Raw genomic sequence first — 22637 nt, forward strand, 5'->3', positions numbered from 1 at the left:
GCTCGACTTGGTTGACTTCTTTGAGTCAGTCACCAGAGCTATGGATGAAGGCAAGGTCTTTCATACAACCTACCTTGATCTGACCAAGGCTTTTGATACCATTCCCTACTAAGGAATCATAGAAAAACTCACTAAGCTAGGCATCAACCCCTATATCACTAGGTGGGTTGCAAACTGGCTCACAGATAGAACCCACAGTGTGAAAGTAGCTGACTCCAAGTCAGACTGCCAACTAGTCACAAATGGAGTCCCACAGGGTTCAGTCCTGGGTCCTCTCCTGTTTGGTATCTACTTCTCTGAAGTCCAGGCCAACACGAAGGGACGTTGGCTAACAAGGTTCACAGACGATTGCAAGTTGGGAACTATTATTAACTCCGCAAGTGATGTTGACATCCTAAAGACTGGCCTCACTGAGACCAGTGAATGGTGCCAGAGCCATGGCTTTAAGCTCAATGCCAAAAAATGTGTTGTCATCCCCTTTGGGAAAAAAATGGTTCTCATGAATTACCACATTGATGGTAGTCCACTGAACACAGAAGGAGTTATAAGAGATCTGGGAAGCAGGCTGACAGCAACCTTTCTTTTGATCACCATATTGCCATTGTGGTCAGAAAGTCCATCTATGTGGCACATCTCATTACTAAGGGTTTTGCATCCAGGAAGAAAGAAGTCATTGTCTCCTTCTACTCTTCCCTCATTAGGTCAATCATTGAGTACAATGCCCCATTTGGCATGTACTTCACTAGACACCTGAAACAACTGGAGAGTCCACAAAATTTGCTCACAAAGAGGATTCTAGGCCTTAAACACTTGTCCTATATGGACAGACAATAAAAACTCAAACTGTTCTCTGTCTCATATCGCCTACTTAGAGACGATCTCTGCTTGACTTACAAAGCCATGTCTGACCCAGCTCTGTTAGAAATGCTACATCTAAAGAAATCCCAATCCCTCTGCACCACACACTCTAGAGTCCTCAACCTCATTACCGCAATTAACAGGACATGCTGGAGGGACAAGTTCATAACCCAGAGACTGCCCATGCTATGGAATAGACTTTCTATACATGTCAAGAAGAGCACCTCGCTGGACCTCTGCAAGAGAAATCTTGATGTGTGGATGAGAAACAGAAAATTCACTCCAGGGATAACTCCAGTAGCCTACTTGACAGAGACACTGAGAACTAAGGTCGGGTGGCAACATGCCAGGGTAATCCTATGGCTAGGCTTGTAAAGGCCCCAAGTCCATTAGCCTAGTACACACCTATGAACCTATGAAGTAGCCAGCACTGAAATTTAAGTAGTCTGTATCACGTAATCGAAAGATGAATTCATCTTACAACATTTACATTGAAAATGCTGTTCACCGAGCTGTTAATAGTGAGATTGCAGTACAGCAAATGTTGGAAAATTTGCCCTTTCCTCACTGTAATGTGATCTCGGAGTTGGTATAATTAGTGGGGGGTGTGGGGAGTGCAGCCCTCCATAAGAGCGAATTCTCTGAATGGCATTTTCAATGTAAATGCTGTTTGCTAAATTCATCTTTCGAAAGTAGCTGCTCTTCATAGAACTATTTTTACCTAGCATGCATTTCTGTTGCATGTAAAGAATTCTCAATATCTATACTGATAACATGTGGTGGCTGCAGTCATAAAGAAAAACAGAAGAGACATTGAATCTAAAATAATTTTTAAAAAATGAAACTTGGGATTCATCAACATGCATGTACACTTCCCACTAGGCCTACACACTTTGTTCCTTTTAGCATGTTGAGTGGTCATCTTCCTTGAATATGTAAGGTGCTAAGCAGGCCTACACATTCAGCAGCACCTATCTGTGGCCAGAACACCTGCTAATACCCATGAGCAGGGAGACATGAGGCTTCAGCACACAATATAAACAGCAGATTCTATATGAACACAACCCCAGTAAGTGTGCACACCCAGATAGCACAATACAAGTTAAGGACAACTTGAAAGACATAATTAATAGGCAGGGGAAGCTTAACAAGGAAAGTGTAGTTTGATGTAAGTAGATTAATGAGCAAACAACGGTAATTAACTTTATTTTTATCTATTCAAGTAGTCTTGTCCACTTAGGGACAATGTATACAATAAAAAGTAAACTTTGACAAAGGATGTGAGAGGGACACATGTAGAGACTAACAAATGGGAGTAAATGTGATACCTGTAAAATTTATTTAAAGTGCGGAGTTGAGATAACAGCAAGAAAAATAGCTATGTTAGGAGATACTGCATATGCTGCAGTTACTGCACATCAGATGTGTATCCAGAAAGTTATATGCTGTAACTAACATTATGCCATAGTCTCCACTTATCATATAAAGCAATTTAAATGAACTTTAAAGCTGTTGCCATATGCACTTCAGAAAGGGACTTTTATTATTATTTGTTGTCACTTGTAACCATAGAAAGGTTATTGCAAAGTTAAAATTGTGTTAGCCAAGCATGTATATTTATGTAAATTCAGAAAAGTTTATATAGTTACAAAATCTAACTGTATGTTTTCCACTAAATATTTCACAAGACATGATTGGTAAATTGCTCTACTCACATGATTATACTGAGAATGCCTAGCTACACTGGTGTGTTGCAGGTGTAAGGAATTACTCTGTCATTGTCATATTTACTGCGGTAATAATCAAAAGAAGTAAACTACATCCACATGATAGATGTTAGAACATACATACATACAAGTTAAAGAACTGTAAACCTTTCTTTGTCTTATGTGTATGAAGGAAACAATACTGACATTATCCAAATGAAGGAAACCAATGGCAGGATCCACAACAGTAGAAGGAGACAGAAATCCACCACAGCAGCTTCAGGATGCAGGAACACCAACACACGAAGGTTAAACTCTTTTATTACAGTGAAAAACACAGACTAAGCGCTTTCACCAGTTAGACTGGTATCATCAGAGTCTGTTCTAACATCCATTCATTCATACTTAAATACCCAATCATGTACCATGACTCACACAATTGATTAATTATCTGTTCACTTGATTTCTTAAAGAAGTATCCCTCATTTGAATGAAGGCAATAATAAACAAAGTAAGTAAATGAACTGATATGTGTAAAAAATTATTATATAATAAATAAAAAAAACTAAAAAACACAGAATATGTAATAACATTACCATCATTGTAAAAATATACACACTTAACATTACTGACATTATATCAGTGTACACACCTAGGACAAAAGAAATATGGAAAAGAAGCACAGACACCTGTGCAGTCATTACAATAGTAGTATTAATCGATGAAAAAGGCATTTGTTTCAGCAGTCTGAATGTTGTGAATGGTAACAAGTTTGTGACTGTTCATGAGAGTTGTGTATGTATTTAGCAAAATACAGAAGGACATGCCATATACACATAGGGGTTATATTGGCTGGATATAAACAGACTAGCAAACTGATATACATGCTAACAGTTGTCTACACCACATGTGACATACATATATGCAATTTGAGGCTTATGGTCATGTGACATATGTGCAAACATGCACATAAATAAAGCACAACTCACATGTAGTCAGTCCCCTGACAAATAGTTTTTTTTGTTTTGTGTGTGTGTGTGTGTGTGTGTGTGTGTGTGTGTGTGTGTGTGTGTGTGTGTGTGTGTGTGTGTGTGTGTGTGTGCGTGCATGACTGTCATATCACCATGCATATGATGTACTATGGATATAGCACAAATAGATAGGCATCTCAGGCAAGATTTAGGCCGAACAAAATTACATGCCAGAATTATGGTATTATTGCATCAGCTATTGGGAAAATGTAGCAAATGTAATGCTACAGTTACAGGAGTCTGATGCATTTGTGGCAGTATAATAAAGTATATGACCTATAGCCTTAGCAGTGTACGTGTGACACCATGCATGTTGACATAAACAAGTGTATCAAAGTATACTTGTGAATGCAGTATAGCATGATGTTTTACCTGATACTGATCCCTGAACTGAGCCTTTTTAAAGATGTCCATCATACCTGTATGACACTACAGTAAAATATATCACCACTGGGTGAAACATTAACGTGTATTACTAAGTGATCTGATTACAATTTACAGTTCACATATACCAACTATACACTGGCCTGTGACAAGTGCTGTCATACTCCATGAGAAGGTCAATAAGTCCATTGGGCAGACATTGGCAAAGCCAACCTTCAGGGAATAATTCTATTTTTATTGATGCCACAGAAAGAAGAATATCTGTTGTGTCATGAAGAACACACTTGAAGGGGTGACATCACTATAGTATTGTAGGTTTTACACTTGAAGGGATGACATCACTATCTTATTACAATGGTTATGGCTCCCCCTAACATGGAGTGTGAGGCCTGAAAAGGTGACCCTCTTATTGTGCCATATCTCCAGTCTTTGGCTAAGCCATCCTTCTCCATCACAAGTGTGTGACAGACAGACCTTACCAGATTCAAACCCCTGCCAATTATGCTCCACACTCTACAGTGCTAACAAAGCTGTGTAGTAACTGTGTCTGCCACAGGAAATCATAATGATGGCTGTCACAAAGAATGCACTTCAAGGTATGAAGTAAGAAAGACTTTCGATATTCATTTATCAACTATGAATTATTCTGATGGATCATAAGGATGTAGCAATGTTACTCTTCACATATGTGTGATTTAGCCACATTACTTTGTGTTAGATAGGCCACTCTTGTCCATTAGTATTGTTTTGCACATAGACATTCCCAGATTTGAACTACTACCATTCTGGGTGCATATGCTATATATCTCAGTATTAAGTACCACAGGAGAACTTTCACTACAAACATCATAGAACACCTATTTGACTGGCATGAAATCCTCAATATGTTGAAAGGGCTTTGTTAGAAATAAAACTGAACAGAAAAAATTAGTAGAATATTGTGTGTGTCACATCAGAACACTCACATTATGATGCCCTTTGCTAAAGTTGAACTGCCTAAGTCCACAGTATACAGATCTGTGTATTAATTGTCTGCACCACTGGCAAAATCTTACCACAACTGTGAGACAGAACATATTTGAAGGCATGATATTATCCTTTTGCTGCAAAGCAGTCTGAGCTAAAAGTAATGGATGAGCCCTTTCCCACTGTAGCTGTAAACATTAAAACTGTGGTGGATGTAATTCATGCTTAGCAGAATACTGATACATAACTATGCTATTCAGTCACTGTGTGTTTTGAGCACCTACCTATATAAGTTCACAAACTAAAGGATATTGTCTCAGCTGTACTTGCCAAAGAAGTTTTATTACAAATGTGAGGCAGGGTGTAGTTGAAGGCTTAACATCATCTTAGTGTTACAAGGCATATGTGTGCCTTTAAATTGATTGAAAGATTGATGTGCTTTGTCTCTTTGTTCCAAAATATTGCATGATGGTAGGTGCATCTGATCACACGTGTTGCATAATTCATTCATCTCTGCAACTGTAGAAGCACAATTACACACAATATATAGATAAGGCCAGATTCAGAATTATGACCTACTATGCCAGCAAGTGACAGAACATCGTATTATTTCCTCTAACTTCAGCAGAATGCTTAATACTAGGCTGAGATAAAACACTTCCAAAAATGGCCTCATCAGTGTTTAACCAAGTGCTGTCTGTGCTAAAATGGACAGAAAGTAGTGAAGGTGTCCCCTCTAGCTATACATGTACACATCAGATATGTGAGTGACACCATTCTTACCTACATGTACATTCACACACACACAAACACACACACACACACACACACACACACACACACACACACACACACACACACAAACACACACACCTAAGTCTATAGAGTAATGTCTGAATTTGAATGTAGTAGCAAGGGTCACAAGCTAGATGACATTCAAGAATTGCAAGCCCACACAAGACATTTATTTAAAACTGGGACAGTGCACAGTTGAAAGGATGATAGCACCACTCTTTCCATAGGGAGATGTATGTGCTATAAAAGAATGAAAGTGGTGGGAGAGACATTTATGCCTAGAATGAGAGTGAGAGACATACAGTCACAGTAGTCACTCATCGCTGGATTCAAGCCACCTACCTATCTAGTTACACAATCCATAGAACACAATATCAACAGGAAGCACCACAGAAGATGTCTTATTACAACACTGAGATAGTGCAACATTTGAAAGGATTACCTTATCAGTGTGCTACACAGAATGTTTTTTGGCTAAAAATGCAACAGATTGATAGGGAGCAGTATATTGGTTTAAATATTTCTCCTGACTGAAGTGTCTGCATCAGATGTGTAGGTAAAACCTGTCTTACAAAGCAGTACAGAAACACACACTCATACCAGTTCCACAGTGCTGAATCTGAGCCAGCTGCCTATCTTGTTACCCACTGTAGAGTTCACATTATCAACTCCAAGCACCACAGGAGAATTCTGATTACAACACATATAAAAGGATTGCCTCTCATTATGTTGCACAGAATATGTTTTGTTTAAAAATGCAACAAACTGATGGGGAAGCCCTCTTCTACTATAAATATGTTTTGTAAGTGGAAGAATACACAATATTTTTTTATGAAGCCAGTTTCACCTGAAATAACAGATGCATACACACATTCATAGTATTCATGTAGTACTGGATTTAAAACACCTACCAATCCAGTATCACACTCTAGAGTGCACAGTCTCAACTGCAACCACCACAGGAGATGTTTTAGTGTAACTGGGCACATTTGAAATGATGACCCAACAGTCCGTAGTAGGACAAATATTAGTGTAAGGCAATGATGAGGCCGTTCTCTCCCAAAGTAAATGTTTCTCCTCAGTGAAGGTCTGCACACCAGATCTGTTGCTGAAGTCATACTTACTACACACACACACACACACACACACACACACACACACACACACACACACACACATGCACATATATGCCCGACTAGTTCAACATTGTTGGAGTTGAACCACCTACCTAGTTATACAAACTGGAGTACACAATATCAACCACAAGTGCCACAGGAGAAATCTGAGAGTACTAGTGAGAGTGTGCACTCCTTATCAATGTGTTGCAGGCATGTTTATGACAAAAGTGGAAGAAACTGGTGGTGGAGTCCTCTCCCAATTTAAATGTTTCTCCCGTGTGTAAATGTATACTTCAGATCTGTTGTTAAAATTATACTTACCTGACACTAGGCATACACTCATACTAGTTCAACACTGCTGGATTTGAATCACCTACCTCTCTAGTTAGTTGTAAAATCTAGAATACAACAGTGAGAGAGTGCACTTTTGAAAGGATTACCTAATCAGTGTGTTGCAAAGAAAATGCTTGTGGTAAAAGTGGACAACATAGATGGAGGAGGCCCATCCCAGTTTAAATGAATCTCCTGAGTGGATAAATCACATATGTCAGTGAAGCCACTCCTGCTCTATACTAAAGATGCAAACACAAAAAAACAGCCGAGGAGTATTAAAAAAATCCCAGTTCTTTATTGGAAGCGCTTCTGTTCATCCACACTATACAATGAACTTCTTCAGACAAAACTCTGTCCAACATTCAATGCCTTATTGCTAAAAGATTGAATCAACTTTGACCACCTTTATTTTAAAAAAAGGGGGGGGTCAAAGTTGATTCACTCTTTTAGCTTAACATCTAGATAGGAAGTGGAGGCTGTTCATTTATCATTGCATTGTCTACAGACACAACGTGACAATACATATATTTTAGTATGGTTTATATTTGTCTTATTTTGTTTGTGCTATATAAGGAATTATAATGTTTAAATTTCTTTGTGCTTTTCAGTATTTTAAATTCCATTTGTAATGGCATTTCTTATATCACTTAGTTTGATCAATTTTGGAAGCTTGTTAATTGTTTTATTAAATTGTTTACTAATTAAGAGCCTTATATAAAGCATTGAATGTTGGGTAGAGTTTTGTCTGAAGAAGTTCATTGTGCAGTGTGGATGAACAAAAGCACTTGCAATAAAGAACTGAGATTTTTTGAGCACTCCTCGGCTGTTTTTTTGTTACTTTCAGTGATTTTTCGCAAGTGTCCTAAAGATGCAAACACACTCATGCAAGTCAGTCACTTCTGTATTTAGACACCTACATAATTACAAAATCTAGAGTACATTGTATCAACCACAAGCATCACAAGAGAAGTCTGATTTTGAAAATGGATACTGCACATTTGTAAGGAGTACCACATCAGCATGTTGTAGAGAAGCTGCTGTGCATCACTGGTTTGGGTGAAAAGGAATGTGTCTTGACAGCAGAAGTAACAGAAATGTGTTAATTATAAGTAATGACATGCTGCTCTGAAAACATATGTTTCCTGTCATACATGTACATTGCAGTAGTGTGAGGGACATGTAGCTGCATTACATTATGGGGTATTGATGACAGTTATACTTGTGATACAGGGATTGACTGCCAATCATTCTTGTCTGTTCAACTTAGAATGATTGAAAAGCCACCAGCCAGATGAATAAATCCAATTTAATTACGAAATAAACTTATACAGCCACAAAACGAATTTAAAAAACGCCAGGAACAAACCACAAATATACGTAAGCGCTTTCGTTTAAAAGGTTTTAAACTTCATCAGACAATAACCTCCATTACATCACTTCCTTTTATAGCCTCCACCAAATTCAAAAAATTGCGCCAAATTTTAAATCAAATTGGAGCATGCTCAGTTGTAAAAAAGTGAAAGATAGAATTTTTAAGTACCACAGATCAAGGAATGCATAAATACAATGGATATGGGACTAAATAAATAGAATTGATTATATTAAATACTAACTTCATGTTAAAATTATTTATAAATAAATAAATACCTACATATTATACATTAAATGTATATTAAACACTTATAGAAACACAAACTTATATAATCTTTTAAACGATTATATTGTAATAAAATTATAATATTTTTAGACTAATTATATTATATTACATTAACTTATTACTCCGCACCCTCCTTCATAATCATAATAAAATTCCTATAACAAATTTTATATTAGTCTTTAATTTTATTCCTAGTTAACGCTTTTAATTTTAAAATTGGCCCTATAGTACTTCTTTCATTTAAACCTGGCCAAGAATCTGCTCGTAACTTTATTTGCCAGATACGTTCTCTTTCTTCCAAAATTAAATTCCAAGGAATTTTATCTTTTATTTCCACTTGATCTATTACCATATAATAAAATTTGTGATTATTACATTCGTTAACATGTTTTGCTAACGCATTATTCATTTTCTTATTCTTTATTGCGTATTCATGCTCATAAATTCTCTGTGTGAACATTCTTTCTGTTTTACCTACGTAAAACGAGGTACAGGAATTACATCTCGCTAAGTAGACAACTGCTTTAGATTTACAATTAAATTTCTTTTTCACGAAATAGTTATTATCTCGTATACTAAAACTGTTTCCTTCTTGGATTTTATAGCACCATTTACATGCTCCACGTTTATAATTCCCAGTCTTCATCTTCTCCTTTTTATTGTTATTAGTAGATTTCAATAAATCTTTAAAATATTTCCCTTTTCTATAAACTATTTTGGGAAATTTATTTATATGTTTTTTACACTGAGAATCTTCAATTAAAATTTCCCAATTATTATTAAATACATCCTTCAAAATTTGATAATCTTGTGTATAAGTAATTACTAAAGCCTTTGAAAATTCTTTGTGTTTATTATTCATATATTTACCAAAAATATCTAAACAATCATTGGTGCTTCTACTATCTAGCTTAAGTGTGCTTGCATTAGTATTATTCTCATGAACTAATCCACTTTTAAGTTTCAAGATTGGCTTAAAATAGCCATTTCTTTTTTTTGATTAACTTCAAAAATTAGTTTATCTATTAGCCATAACGGGTATTCCTTATTAATAAACATACTTCTTAAATGTTCACATTCTTTCGTAAAATCTGAAAATTTGGTAATAATCCGAGCAGCCCTAATTAACTGGCCTTTAATTACAGATTTTTTCTGATGTTCAGGATGTGCACTAGTATAATGAAGGAAGCCATTGGAGTAAGTTTTTTTCCTATAAATTATAGAAATATAAGCTTTAGCTTCATAATCTTTAACCAAATTAATATCCAGGTAATTGATTTCATCCAAATTAATATTCCATGTAAATTTTAAAAAGTTTGTGGCTCCATTAATATAATTTAAAAATTCATTTAAAATATCACTATTTTCCTTCCAAATTATTCAAATATCATCTTGAAACTGGTGAGATGATCTAATATAATTAAAATATTTATTATTGAATATAAATTTCCGTTCCCAAAACATCATCACTAAATTTGCATAAGTCCCCCCACACGGTGACCCCATAGCTATACCTTTTCTTTGGATATAATATTGGCTATTAAACTTAATAAAATTATTATTTAATACGATTTCAATAAGTTCAATTAAAAGATTATTTAAATCTTGTTTAAAAGAAAATTCAAATAAAATTTCACTAATCCATTGAAGCCCAATATTTTGGGGAATTACTGTGTATAAATCACACACGTCTATTGTAACTAAAACATCCTTGGCATCAAACACCATTTTATTAATATGTTCCAAGAATGTCCAGGAATCTTTACAAATGTATTCCTCTTTCACTATTACTTTATTTAATTCATAATTAACATATTTAGTGCATGCTGATGTGATGGAATACCTCCCATCTACTAGGGGGCGCATAGGGGGGTTTTCTATATTTTTATGCATCTTAGGGTTCCCGAAAAAAATGGGAATCCTAGGTGATAAAATATTTAAATAATTAAATAAGTCAATCCCCGGGATTCATGAACCTTGCGCCAGGCGCCCGCATAGCGTCGGCGTTATAAAGCCAAATATGGCCACCGAGCGATTCAGGTATGAACCAATCCCACGTGCACTACCGGCGTGCGCCAGACCTGCGCCGCCCCCGGCGTAGGTATGCTAAACACACTGTGTGCGGTATTGCACCATGCAAATGAAGGCAAATAGCGATCCACGAAGTGGCGCAGGCGTAGCGTAACACGGCAATGTAAACCAAAAAAAACGGTTTACATTTACCCAAACATGACCAAGGGGTAACGGAAGGCTGTCAACATCAGGTATCATACAGGTGCAATATGCCAATGGCAAAAGGCACCGAGAATGTCCAAAGAAAACATGCACAAAATGTAAATAATGACATAAATGGTATGTACGCAGAAACCACAGCAGAACCCCCAGACATGTGCACAGATGGTGCAAAACAATGAAATAATATGACAATGTCCTAAAAGAGCAGTATAATACACATCAGCTGCACAGCCACCACACACCATAGTATGTATGGAAAGCCTCAACCCCAGCGCAAGGGTTGTCAACGAGTGGCGGCAGTGTTCGGCGCCGTAACCATGTATTAGCAGTCAATGCCATGCAAATGAGGCAGATAATAGTGAATCGCAAAACCGCCCGTGTAAGGATGGAGCAAAGCGAGCGGTATTACACCGAAGAGTGGCCTACATGGAATACATGTCAATCGCAGAGGGGTGTGCCACTGTAGGAGGAAGCACATTGGAGGCCAGCAAACATGGGCTGTACAATGCACATCACAGCAGCAGGACCAGCGTGTGAGGAGATAGATGCGCTGAGAGTACATAATGCGCGCACAGATGCATGTGCACGAGGATGACTACTTTCCCCAACTCAGTCATGGAACGGCCTCCACGTCAACAACCACGGATATAGGAAGGTAATGTGGAGAATATGAGGAAATGCGGAAGCAGTGTAATTGGAGCCGTAATGAGCAATCAACACCAATCAATCCAGGAAGGGCAAACGGCGGCAGCAGACAACTCTGCAAGCAGACTCCCGCAAAACGGGAAAGGGGAGGCATAGGAATGCAAAGATAGTAGGGGATGTAGCAGAAATGCAAAGAGCAAAGAACCGAAATAGCACAGCCAAGTACAGAGGTAGCATAACGGCGGTGGCAGACAAAATGCATCATATGCCATGTGCCTGCAGGATGCACTGCAGGCAATAGTAGGTGCAATGTGCAGAAACAGTAAGGTAAGATGCAAAGCTAAGCCAATGCAGGCAAGTGTAATGTAACACTAAAGGCAATAGCGTTGCAGTTGCAATGGTAAAACACGGAAGATAATCCACAGATACGGCCGCACAGACACACCCAATGACATCACCGGGTATACAGCACAACAGTATAAAGTGTGAATGCACACAACACACAGCGCGATTTCCCAAAGGCCGCACCGTAGGGTGTAAACACACAGGGAACTTTTAATATGTATATGTTGGGTGCCGCCGTGGCCGTGATGCATCGGTATGTGTCAGAGACAGACGGAGTTGCGGAGGAGGGTGCCGACAACTACCGTAGGCCTCAGAGGAGAAGGAGAGTGTTCAGACCAAGGGTGACCTACCAGGGCTGCAAGACCTGGAGATAGTAGAGCTACAGGGTGGACAGGGACATGTTACAGCAAATAGTGGAGCTGTGCCAGCCACGCCTGAGAACAAGAGACAACAGAGGGGAGCCCATCCCAGTGGACACAAAGGTATGTGTGAGCTTGCGAATACTGGCTACAGGTACCTTTCAAAGGCCAACCGGGGATATAATGGGCATCTCACAGGCATCAGCATCCAGGGTACTACACCAGTTCCTGGATGCCATGTTACGACATGCCCATGAGTATATAAACTTCCCCAGATCTCAGGAGGAGTTGGCTAGCAATATGCGCCACTTCCACCATGTGGCACAATACCCGGAGGTACTGGGTGCGATAGACTGTACGCGCATAGAAATCAAGTCACCACCCGGGGAGCAGGGTAGACGCTACATAAACCGCAAGGGATACCCCTCCATCAATTGCCAGGTTGTGTGCAATGCGCAGGGCATTATCATGGATGTGTGTGCTGGCAGCCCTGGAAGCTACCACGACTCCCATATCTGGCATGCCTCACAGCTGTATCAGGTATTCGCCAGGGGGTACATCACACAAGGTCACCTTGTGGGGGATGCTGGCTATGCACTGGAGCCATGGATGATGACACCCATCAGAAATGCACACACACACATGCAAGAACACTATAATGAGGCACACGCACAAACCAGAATAATCATAGAGCGTGTGTTTGGGATGTTGAAATCACGGTTCCAGTGCTTGGATACATCCGGTGGAGCCTTGCAGTACTCTCCAGGCACATGTGCCCACATATTCATAGTATGTTGTATGCTACACAATATGATTCTGCGGAAACAGCTGCTGCAGGGACATAATGGTGTAGGGCCACCAAGCCCGCCACAACTGCCAAGGCAAGCACAGGCACAGGGCGTTCAGCACCATGAACACACTGTGCCAGCCCCAGTAGGTAGACGGAGGCGTACCCAATATGCCTATGCCTTGGCAAAGAGGGAACGTGTAGCACATACTCTGACAGCGTAGGCCCCATGGACTGACACCTCCCTACCTGCACACACAGTGAAATGGACGCCACACAAACATGTCCGCCCGTAATGTGTACCGTATGGGTGGACGTATGTGTGACTCCAACATAGGCACCACCCAAACACTGCACACCCAATAGCCAGCGGAGCATGTAACGCCAACACCTCAACCGCACGCCGGTCCTACAGCAGACGGCGTAGCCGTATGCTGCCACTTTCGGCGCAAGTCGACCACATATGTACTTATGTGCATACACAGATACGGAGATAGATATCATCACACACATAGAAATATATGTACACATACACAGATATAAAGTACAACAGGTAAATATGGAATCCCAGGGATGCAAGTTTACAGAGAAGTAAGACGCGAAATCTCCACATAGTAAACATAGTGAACGACAACCCGATCATCTGGGAGGGTGGGCAGAGCAGGGAACGCCAGCCATGGAAATGTCAACCTGCATCAATGCATATCCGCGGGTCGGGATGATTGCCAGGCCACGGTACAGTAACAGGACATGTGCGTGTCATATTCATAGGATATGAGTGCGGAGGTACACACCGCCACCGGCGATGCGGTAAACGTAGGTACTGTGTGCAACCATCGGTGCGAAAGCGGCTATATGTGTATGTGTGAGGTGAGGTTGTCATGTGTTCCGCTGTGTGTGTGTAATGTGTGTGCCACTGTAAAATGTGTATGTAGGTGACATGTCACAGGCGGAGTGGAATAACATGCGTAGGCATACAGTACAGGAACCACAGGCGTATGTACAGCAGTACCCACAAAGTACTACTGAGAGCTCCTCAGTGGCTAGGCATGTGGCGACGTAAAACGATGCAAAGCTGAAATGTCCCAGAATGTACCACAGGACCATAGCCAACAGGAGATGCAAAGGACGCATGTACAAACCATGACCGTATGTATGGCGACCATATGGTAGACTCAACACGATACGTCGGCAACGTTACACAGCATCAGGCATGTACGGCGAAAATACGCATGTGCTATCCCGGCACCGATCGTGGCCACGTACCGTCCCGTAAATACTGCTGTGTGTTCCACGACTGTTAATTAAGCAAGCGCCACACGAATAGGAGGCAACCGGTAGCATACAGGCCGTCCCAAGTACAGGACCACAATCACCGTAACTACCCGTGACAAAATGCTAATGGATAGTAGGCACGTACGAACATCCGCAGATATATAACCGATGTGAAGGAGGAATACATGCAGGAAGCACACATGCAGGCGAAACCGACACCACACGACATCAACAAAACAAACACTCCCAGAACAACAGACAGGAAACCTGCAGCTCCCCAAGCAGGGATGGAGCACACACACAAGCATACCGTGTATGTATTAATGCAAGGCCCACACCCCCGTCACCCACATCCGCAGATATACCCCATCGCACATATCAAAAGGATACCAGCCGAAACCGTAGCAAAAACATACAGGCAGTCAATGACAGCGGCATACCCGCAACAACCCGCGTGGGAAACACTAGCAGCAGCTGATGCATCTCTGCATCCGTTGTGTACAGGAATATAACAGCTATGTTACACATCCGAATGCACAATGCCATCGACAGACGCCGCCAGGACACGGACACCCACATGTCGAACAAAATACCATACCCAACACACACAATCCACGGCTAACACCACAGCGAAATGTACCTGACACCACACATAGCAGATGCAGTCACACAAACATGATACAATACATAGCATCCCCACGAAGGTAGTGCAAATAACCAACGCCCACACGAGGAATGAACCATGGCCTACTACCGACGCGTAACGTACGAATAGAGGGGGTGCACCGCTGATATGCGCATAACTACACACCGCTGAACAGCTATTGGCGTGATTTACCCACATGCCTCAGGTGACGACGGATATAAGGAAGACTCCCCGGATATTCAAACCATATGTTCATACCGAACAAATACTGAAGACAACACTAACGTGTATTAAGCAAGTAGCGAGGAATACGGAACAAAAGACCCGAAAGGTATGTCGAACCCACGTGATGTACTGGTGTCTAACGCATGATACGTATGACGAATCTGCACTGTATGTGAACGGTGTGTGTAGGTAAAGATACCTGTCCATCAGGCATAGAGTGGTAAAAGGTGGTTATGTAGTGCTAAGTCGCGGAGCATACCAACGACTGTGGACAACGTGTGCACAGCAGTGGGACAACATGTACACAGTGGTAATAACTCAAGGTCCGCCATAGGGATTTCAAACACAGAACAATGCCACCACCCACGCTGATGCTGGCAGTGGATATTCAACAATGAAGTGCCACAGCAGGGGATAGGACATGTATGTATAGTGTCACAGCACACATGTGTATGGGCATATACCGTCGATGTCATATGGAATGTGCACGACGTGCACGTATGCCTCGCAGTAGGGGTGACTATGTCAAGTATGTGTAATGCAAAGCTGTCATGATGGATACGTTCAGAAATTATAGACAGTATCACAGGCATAGCATGCATGATGGAGGGATTGCCTAATGTTATGTACATGAACAGGATATGTATGGCCTGCACATATGGGACAGAGTAGTAGCAGAATAGGTACCCGAAATGGAGGGAACAGCAAGTAACCATGTCCAAACGTTCTGTAGCAGGTGCAATGTGTGCAACAATGACGTCCGGCAGGGCCGTGTGTAAACATATGTGCAATGTACACAGTAGTGTCACCCCCCCCATGGTAGTGTCCACTGAACAGCAGAGGTGGATGTCAACTGTATGTTTATACAGTACTTCCGCTGTGGTGGTACCATGGGTCTGTGTCACCCTACCAGCAAGGGAACTATCACATGACCAGTGACACAGTGCGTCCCTGTGGGATGTGCACAGGACCTATGTCCCACAGCATGGTGTGTGTCCAGTCTGCGGAGGTCACACAGACGCCCAGGCTGAGCAATGTGGTATGTATGCACACATGCAGGAGTGCTCCATTCACCCTGCCCACTGCAAATGCCATGTAGGAGTACTACATGCATCAGTAATGTGGAGAACATGGCCCATGGCATAGTAGATGACACCCCTGTGTAAGTGGTATGCAGGTGAGTACTGATATGTTTCACGACTGTCATTTGCATATGTAAACTGTCTGAGCCGGGTAGACATCACGGCATGACTATACTGTGACATGTAAAGTTGTATCCGTTGTGTAAGGTACACCACACATGTGTTATTGTAACACTGCCCGTGTGTACATGTGTGTATGGCACAGGTACAAGGGCACACAATGTACCAGCAAGACATACAGTCCAGAAATGTGTGGCCCTGCACATGTGTACCCATGCCACAGTGGAATATGGCAACCACAGCACCATGTGGGCATGTGTGTATACAGCAAACATGTACAATGTGATATGCATGTATAGGGACAGTATCCATGTGATACACAGTGCATGACTGTCACTATGCAAAGGTGATGTGTATGCACTATGTGTGATGTAACTGACGCAATGACATCTACATGATATAACTGCCACACCGACACCTGTATGGTTGTTAGCAGTATGAGTAGGTTGAGATAGAATGCTGCCAGGTATGTAGATGTGGTATATGTAGGCATGGACAGTACTCTGTGACAGCATGTAGTGTATGTAAGCAAATAGTGAGCATGAGGGGTGACATGACAGGACTGTGCAATGTCACATGTACCTGACATGTTGTAGGTAGCATGATATGCCTGCACCACTGTGTGACTTGTACAGGAGCCACATGGAGTAACATCCTGAGACATAGGGTACGATGTGATGCTGGATGCGTACATTGGCAATACCAGAATGTGTAATGGCGCTGAAGGGCAAAGAGGGGATAATGTCTGATTTGTTACCCTCTGTACCACACCAACCACCCATGCAATGGTATGACAGGTGGCCAGCATGTGGATGTGGTGTGAGGTGGCGCACAGAAGCCCAACAAGGGCGCCAGTAAAGGCATGGAGGTTGTCAATGAGTGTGTGAAGCATGTATGTGAGGATGTGGCCCAGTGCCATACTGAATGGCCCAGTCATGGGTGTACACATGCAGCCCCATATGTGCAATGCAGTACCACCCATGTGTAGTGTGATAGATGTGGTAGTGTAGTGGTCAGGGTACACAACGTCCATGAACGGGCTAGCAGTCAATTCAGTGTGCTGCTGCAGAGACATATAACAGCCAGGTTGGCGGGATACAACAACTATGGAGATCGGAGGTGACATTGGGACCGTGTCCTAGGACATAACGTGTGCATGGCGGTACCATGTATGTGTCCACAGGGTTAATACAATGTCCAGCCATGGATTGGAACCCTGTAGTGAGTGAGAGTGTGTATTGTTGGTAGGTACCCCATTGGCAGGCACGATGCCAGCAACATCTGTGTTGGCAATGCCTGCATGAGTGTTGTATGCTGCATTGAATGTGGATGTAACCAAACAGCAGAGACATACCACCACACTGCGTGAGGGCCCACACTGCAATGTATGGCAGTCATGTGTAGGTAGCTAGCTGTGGAGTATGTGATGCACCATGAGGACCCACCATGACTGTCAAGTGACGCACCACACACATGTGAACATAACTACCGTGCAACAGCCTGCACATGTGCTCCTACAGCACATGTGCATGGAACAGGAATACCACTGTGGCGTCTGTGAAAAGGCCAGTACCAGCATGTCTCTGTGTGGAACAGCATGGTCCCTACCAGTGCGTAAATGTAGCGGAAGTGGACTGTGATATGTGTTGGCATAGTCATGTATACTGTCCATCGTACGGGGTGCCATGCCATTAACTACCTCCATCAGCGGACGTCAGTAGTACCGGCTGTAGAGCGCATGTACCATGCATGCTGCGATGGTCGTGTGTCTAGGGCGTGGCTAGCAGGGCTGTGAAGCATGGATGTTCAGCAAACAGAGGGGGGATGTCTGTAGGTATAGCACACAGACACATGGAGGTATGGTGCATGCCGAGGGTAGTGTAGGTATGGTATGTGTCGTGTAATGTGTCACCCAGCTATGCGTACTGCATGGCCAAGCATGTGTGGGTACATGGGAGTCCATACTAGGGAAGTGCGTGTTGCTGTCAGTACATGGCAGTAGCAACTGTCCCAGGTGCAATGTACAGTATGACAACATGGCCAGCATGTAACCTGTGGTGTACAGTGTATTCACCATCGCGTGTCACAATGTGTGTAGTGGTCACGAACATGGGTATCTGAACATGGATTACCTATGATGCAATGTGTCATGGGAATATACAGTATGTGTGTAAATCACTGTGTGGTGTGGGAACCACCCACCCGTGTGTGTTGCAGTCCAGGTATGTGCCTGGGAGGTATGATCTGTGTACAATCTGGACTGGCAGGTGTGCTGTGTAGGGCATGGAGGCAGGTCACAGGCACTGCAGATAAATGACATGCATGCCGTACTGTGTGTGCAGTGCTTGTGTACAGCACAGTGGAGGGTGTAAGCATTGTCACACATCACTGCATGCTGTGCCTGCCTGTGACAGCCCTGCTGGAGACACACATGTGACACTGCTGCACAGGCAGCATAGCATGTGAAGATGTACATGTGGGCTGCACACCCTAGGCAGATGTCCGCAGGTCATGTGTGCCACGGTAGTGTGGTTGACCACGACTGTCAGACTGGACAAACACCACATGCCTGCATAAGTACAGTACGACCATAGTCAACATTTCCAGTGACAGAGTAGGCCAATGTACAGTATCCCTGCGTGCAGACCACTGGCTACTGGACACCAGGCTAGACACACACCCGGAGGGTTAATTCACCATTGAGCCATCACATGTCCCAGTCCATGTGGCCTGTACAATGTCATCGCAGGGTGGTCACAATAGCAGGTGGCAAGGCAGACACGGTGTACCAGGTGATGTGTCATGCGTGCATATGTTGAGTAGCACAGCCGTTCACATGTCCGCAACATACTGGTGCATGATGTATACTGTTACATGATGTGTGGAACAGCACTGTCACCCACCACAGGGCCATCTGACACAGGTGTGTTGTGACAGGCGTAACCCATGTTCGCACAGGATACACACTGCTGTTGTACGCAGCCATGCTGGTGGCTACCAGTGGTACATGCAGTGGTCATACAGACATACCGCACACAGTGTTCATGCAGGAATGTCCATTGTCGTGGACGATGTGTTGCTATGTGAAGGTAGGTGTGTGTTGTGAATGTTACACATCCAGATGACACCATCTGGCGCAGTCATGGTCGTCAACACCATCACACACATCCACAGCAGTCAGAACCCAGTCGTGAGAATGTGTGTCAGTCACCCTCGTACTGTGTGACATATGTGCACATGGCGGAACACCTCCCACTGTCATCTAGGATGGCGACATGATGGCTGGAATGTGCTGTGGAAATGTACAATGCTGGTAGCCCAATGAAGTACCTGGAATCACACACAGTACGCTATGGCAGCCATGTAAACCATGCACAACAATGACCACCCAACAGACACAAACAATGCGTTGACACGTGGAACATGTGCACATGACAACCCCCAATGAGGTATGTTGCACATATTGATGTACAATTGTCATCTATGGCCATAGCATGGATGCAGACACACATACCCCACAGGTAGTACCACGTGATGTAGGTAGGGGGGCATTGCCCGTGTACATGTGACAGTAGCTGTACAGCCACATGTCATGCATAGCCGTCATGTAGGGGTAGCAGTGGCATGTGACCGCTGGACATGCCCGTACAATTGACCATGTCCCACAGGAGATGTGTTATGTGTGTACCACATGTGATGTGCCGACAACAAGCTGTGACGTGTACGGCTGCTGGTGTACCTGTGTGACATTGTCTGTGATGGGTGCAAAGGCATATAGTATCGTATTGCATGCCCACAAGCCCCACATAGGTGCATAGCCTGAACATACAATACAAGGAGGGTGTGGGATGATAGCAACCCACAGGAGGAGATGGGTACAGGCGGCAGCCCACAACCACATGTGCGGGTACGGTGTTCACGTCCATGACACATGAGCATCTGAGAGGCTAGCATTACAGCTGTACAGGGTTGCATGCATATATGTTCAGCAACATCCCTGTGTGTCCCACCACTGGCCCGTGGACCGATGGACACCAACCAAATGTGCAGATATGATATGTGCACAGCACATCACAGATGCCTACTGTAGAACAGGCTTACTGTGTAGACATGTGCACAGTACGTCTGCGCCAGCTGCAGTCAAACACGTTATGTGCTGAACCACACCAATAGTCCAGGCCATGCCACAGATGGACGTGCATGCATCTGTGTATGTATGGCTGTGAATGTCTCCAGCATAGCAGTATAGCTGTGTCACTGTTGTGAACAACAATATGAATGGGTTGTATGTGTGAGGGGTGCATCATATGTGTATGGTCAGATTGACGATACCAGCAGTGACCCTGCTATGTGAACATCCCTGTCCTCATACATGGATACCTATGCTGTGCCCAACACCACATTCACAGAGGGAGGGATGGCGGTGTGCAGTGCAGCAGCAGACATGGGGGTGGCAGCAGGCACTGGATGTACACATATGTGGTGCCCACATCAGTGCAGGCAACCATCCATGTGCACAGGATAGCGGTGTGTGTCCACATACAGCACTGTGTTAATCAATATCCCAGCACATAGCACCTGCCAGGGTTACAGTGTATGCATGGATGTGTGATACCTGCATGCACCAGACACACCCTCAGCAAGCAGCATGCAGCCTACCTCGCTTGAGGCCAGTGTCCACACCATGGTGATAGACATGTTGAATGTCCATATACACATAGCAATGACATATGGAATGGACAGCCACCCTGTCAATATCGTCAAACCCACACCCAGTGCCATGTATGTGGCATACCCTGCCATACCATGCAGCCCTGCCCAGCAAGGCTGCATGAGCTATCACAGTTCTACATGGTTCAATGGACAAAAGGCACTCTCACTATCAACCATACACAGCAGTAATGTGGCGGTGATGCACCCTGTGGTGTTCCAGGTGCTGTGTGTTGCTCTGGACAATGTGCGTGTGTACATGCTGTGCATGGCCTTTCCTGCTAATGTGTCATGGTTACACATTGTCCTATGTCTATCACATGTGCAACACAGGTGAGCTGTGGCAAGTTGTCCAACACCCGTACAGTGCTGTGTGGATATACATGGCACAACACATGCATGTGCAGGTGTCCATGTGTATGTGTACAGTGCCACTGCTGACGTTCACAATGGCTATGGACGTGATGTTTACTGACATATACACAGTGTCCAGGTGAACAGTAGCACCGACGTCACATGGGGACCCATGCCAAGTGATATGGACACAGGTGCAGCCAGGTACACATGTCCACAGCAGGCTAACATCTACATGGTGTGTGTACAGTGTGATGGGGTGGCACACAGATATGATGTGACACCCACTGCTGAATGGTGTGAAGCCAACACATCGGCTGTGTCACTGCCACGATGACTTTCACAGAATACTGTGCAGATGTTGTACATGTCATAGCAATGTATTTCCAACAGTATGTCAGCACAGCAGTGTAAATGTGACCTGCCACCATCATTATGTCTTACAGATAATGCCACATTCCCGGCTTCCCGCATTCAGCCGTCAGGAGGATGAGGTGATTATACCATACCTCCATTCAAACCACAACATCCTATTTAGTCATGTGCCACACCAGGCCCAGCAACGAGAGGAGATGTGGCAGGAGATGTGCAGGAGGGTGAACAGCCTGGGCGGATACAACCGCAATTACCAACAGATCCGCAGGCACTGCACAGACCTGATCCGGCATGCAAGACAGCGTGCCACTGCAATCGCCAGACATCAACGTGGGACAGGTGGTGGGCCACCAACCCAGCCCCCACTCACAGCCACGGAGGAGCTCCTGGCCAGTCTGGGGACACCCACGGAACAACACGCAGAAACTCTTGCGTCCATTGTGGAGGTGGGTGTCTCCCAAACTATGAGCTCGGAGCTGCCTGGTAAGTCAGTGTTGCATGTTTGTATGATGTTAAGCGGCGGGAGTGGGTGTCATAGTACAACACATAATATAGCAACACATGCCAGGTATATGGCCACACAAGATGCATACTACAGTATGCTATGTTGTGTTACCAGAGATGTGCATAG

Source organism: Protopterus annectens, chromosome 15.part0, assembly GCF_019279795.1.
Source record: "Protopterus annectens isolate FY-2018-M chromosome 15.part0, PAN1.0, whole genome shotgun sequence".
Taxonomy (NCBI): domain Eukaryota; kingdom Metazoa; phylum Chordata; order Ceratodontiformes; family Protopteridae; genus Protopterus; species Protopterus annectens.